Genomic DNA, 4,387 nt, shown 5'->3' with positions numbered 1-4,387 from the left:
TGTGTTTATATATGTTTATATATATACACATATATATAGATATGTATATGTCCTAATTCTGATCTCAAAATAAATACTATATATAAATAAAAAATGAGTAAAATATGCAAGCTGTATGAAGACTTTACATGTTAGAGGAACAGAGTATTTCAACCTCTTGTTCAAAAGTTAGAGTTAAGATACGGCATAGTAAATAACATTTTTTTAATACAAAAAGATCTGCAGTGCTTTGAAGAGAGCTAGAATATTGTAGCTAATTTATCTTAAAGAAAAATGGTGTAATTCCATAATGCAATTACAATTTGTACATACAAGAAATAACATGGACTTAAATAAGCAAATAATTAGTGGATTAAAACTGAGAGAAAAATTAATGGACTCATTCTGGGGAACTTTAGAGGCCACCCACTCATCACAACCACATCAGCTCTCAGGGTTTGTCTAAGAAGGTGCAGGTGAAATGTGTGCTATGGAATAAAAGCCAGAAGAAAAATCATAACCTGCAATACAATCAAAATGAAATAGAAATGTATTTCCTGCACTATACCACTATAAACAAACTGGTATATTTGGATTAAAGCCTCCAGAATTTCTTCTGTTTATCACTCTAGGAAATTAAGATCTCAAATCTGCAGGTGTGCAGTCATAGCTAGAGGGGAGTAACAGCTAGGAATCTGCCAAGAATGCTAAATGCCCTGTGAAAATAATCCTGTTTGCTCAGTCACTGTGAGGATCTGTAATTTCTACCTACACTATTTAAAGTGGCAGAGGTTCCCTTTACTGCAGTGCTCATCACATGTATGTGGCACCATGGAGGATATATCTTAAGGGATGTTTATCCACGTTGTTTCCTGACCAAATAGCTTTGGGTTGCTTTCTTGTACTCCTCCTACAAAAGAGAGAGTTTCTGCCACCTTTCATCACCTCCTCACAAGAGTGATTTTAACAAATCAAAGAAAGCTATCCTTCCCATCTGCTCAGCAGTGGTAAGAGACAGCTTGAAAGCTGAGTCCAGCTCTGGGATTCCCACTCTGTGAGAGAAAAGGACATGTGGGAGCAAGTCCAGCAAAGCACCCCAAAGATGATGAAGGGACTGAAACATCTTTCATATGAAGAAAAGCTGGGAGAGTTGGGACTGTTCAGCCTGGAGGAAAGAAGAATCAGGAGCAATCTTCTCAGTATATATGAATACCTGACTGGGGCACTTCTCTGTGAGACTCATACCTATTCCTCATTAAAGATCACTCAGAGACCTATTCTTGCAGTGAAGAAATTAATGCTGCCTCTGAAGAAATTAATGTTTTTCAAAGCACTAATATTAAAGGTTTAATATTACATCTCAATTCATCTGTTCCATATTCTCTAAGCTTTACTGTTTGTCTACTTACCTTACACCGCAAAAATCGTCAAGAAGCAAATGACTCTTCCTGAATAATAACTACCAAACAGACAGGAAACAGTACTAAATAATGGAGAGTTGTGGTAGAGAAAATGGAATTCAGATCGGTATTGAGTCAGCAGAAATTTGTGGTAATGTTGGAATTTGGTTTATCTCCTACTGTAAGGAACTTTTTGAATTTTAGTCTTTACTACAACACTGTCTTTATATGAAATTTAACATTGTGTTCTATGAACAAACTGATAGCTATAACAATGAGAAATAATGGGGAAAAGTCCTTTCACATCTATGCAATTCCACGAATTTCTCATTTGTGAAGATGAGATCCAAGCTTACATCTTAAGGAGTGACTTCAAGATTGTAAGGAATAAGCAAAAGGAGTTCAATTTCACAGTCTTAGAAATAATGTCCCCACAGAACACAGAAAAACTTTCTTATATATGTATTTAGTTATATTTCACCTATAAGAATAGAGATCTTGAACAAAATTAACAAATTAAAGGGACTTTTTATATTGATGTATTTTTCTTGCATTACCTCTGACTGCTATTCACTTCATAGGTTAACTATAGACATCTGACAAAATCAGATTACAGCTGTCTTCCATGGTAGCAAATGGTCTGTTTTACAAGTCTACTTAAGGATGAAATTAATATTACCACAGACATTCCACTTTTTAAGTATTTACAGTAAAGGACATATAGACAATTAGCTGAGATACAACCCTCTACTACATACTAGAAACCTGCCTTGGGTAATATGAATTTCTTGTGGTTTAGCAGAAGAAAATATTTTACTTCTTCCTGCAATTTAGTTCATCAAATTCCTACTTTCTCTAAATCCTAAGGCTGGTGAGATCATACTTTTAAGCCTGTATTGTATCAAGCCAGATTCTATCTTAACTGTGTATTTGCAGAACCGTGAAATAAGCTCTAGCATCCTCAGTTGTATTCTGCACTTTCAGAGTTTTTCTGTCCACCCTTTAATACACTGTTTATTCATGTTTCCCCTTATGCTTACTAGAAAATGTTTGAAGTTGTATCTTATACTGATGTCTCTATAAGCCTGAACAATTTTTTCCATTGTTGATCTAGAAGTGTCCAGATGTCTGGTGCACTTATAAGCTGCCCTGAACACTTAAGGAAGGTTTTATCTTATCCCTTAGGTCAGTTGTCTGCAGTCATCTTGGAAATGTGTGGGTAGGGTACAGTTAATCTTGTTTGAAAAATCAGATTAATTCTAATCTATAAGTGCTTATTTCTCTCCCCTCACTACAAAAGAGGTTTGGGTAATTACCTCTGAAATATTCATCTCTAGGGGGGGCATCAAAAGACAGGAATCCCTCTCAAAGTATTTGGCCTAATCTTTAAACAAAATCAATGCTCCTCCTGTTTAATTACTTCATTTGAGCTCACTATTCAGGCAATCATTATTGATGTCAAATATGTGTGATACACCAGCACTTATGGACTTACTGTGAGCTTTGACTAGATACCTGCGTCTCAGAGCTATTTACACTACTCATATACTCATGTTCAAACTTTAGCTGAAGGGAGCATCTCCTTTTGATCTCAAACCCTTTTTAAATTTCACAGCAATATCACTTTACATTAGCAGTATAATGGCATTGTACACCACAGTATCATGCTGAGTGATTTTTTGTGGACATTGCTATTGTATGCAGCATTAAATGAGCTTTCAACCGAATCTTAAGGTAACACTCCTACCTCAGCCATACAATATATATGATATACCCTCTCTTGCCTCCCTCAGATAATCCCATGACCATCTCTAATTTTTTCCAACAAAATTGTAAACGACAGGGTGATACCAGTAAAATTCAAAAGATCTCTGAGTAGATCATGCCTTCTAAAGCATTGAGTTCTATGTTTATTTCATCATCATCTCCATCATTAAAATTACAGTGATAGCCTGAGTGTGACATCCGACAATATTGTGACATGCTAAATGAAAAACTGTGTCTCACCTGAAGTTATGTAAGGCTGAAAAGAAATAAAAGGACCATATACCTTGAATTACACTCTCATTAATTCTGTCATCTGTGCTCCAAGATTTGCTTTCTTAAAAATTCAGGAGAATTAGTCAATTAACATTTAGGTCAGTGTTTACTTCAGACTGTTATTTCTCTGGAGTAAAATTAAAGAAGTTGTCAGCTATTTTTATCAAACCATCTTTGTGTCTCCCAGTGAAGATATTAATATAATTAAATCAAGACTAGAAGTAGCCTATGGCCTTTGAAACCTTACAATATTAATTGGAAGAGATGGCCTATGATTTGATTCGTGGATTACTAATACAAAAGGTGTTCCTTTTCTCCTTTCCAGATTTTCTCTCTAATTGTTTTTCCCTTTTCTTTTTTTTTTTTTTTTTTTTTTTTTTTTTTTTGTTAAGAGACCAAGTCCGGAGAGCTGGCTGGATAAACGACACATACTCCGATACGATTTAAGCATCATTCTCCCTTTATTCTTCAACTATGCCAATTTATATCTACTTTTGCAAAGATTCACGCCCAGTCCCTCTAGACAGCCTCTAATCAGTGGGGGAGCTGACCAGTGTATAACTTTGCCAAGGACTCTCAGGGCTGCCTGCAGCCAGGTGCTTTCCAGGCCTGCCTGCAGCCAGGGGCCTGTTCAGGGGCTTTTCCTCAGCAATCCTGGGTTGTCCAATCTTTCCAGGGGTATCATATGCCCCTGTTCCACAAGGAATCCCTCTACACATCCCCCATTTTCTTTTTGGGCAACCCAGGCCTGATTGATAATCTTTTGCAGCCCTGCTTTGACACAGGAAAAAATGCACCCAAATACTATTAAGCCTAATATAACTACAAATAGCAATTGGCAGCCTTCTACTACCAAGGTACGGAGCCATCCAGTGATACCCAGACCCTTAAGCCAATCTCTAAAAGGGTCGTCTGTCTCCCGAAGGTTACACAGGCCTCTCTTCACCGCACTGGAAACAGGCTACTCT

This window comes from Corvus brachyrhynchos, unplaced genomic scaffold (genome assembly GCF_000691975.1).
Source record: "Corvus brachyrhynchos isolate BGI_N302 unplaced genomic scaffold, ASM69197v1 scaffold116, whole genome shotgun sequence".
Classification (NCBI taxonomy): domain Eukaryota; kingdom Metazoa; phylum Chordata; class Aves; order Passeriformes; family Corvidae; genus Corvus; species Corvus brachyrhynchos.
This window is presented reverse-complemented; position numbering follows the sequence as displayed.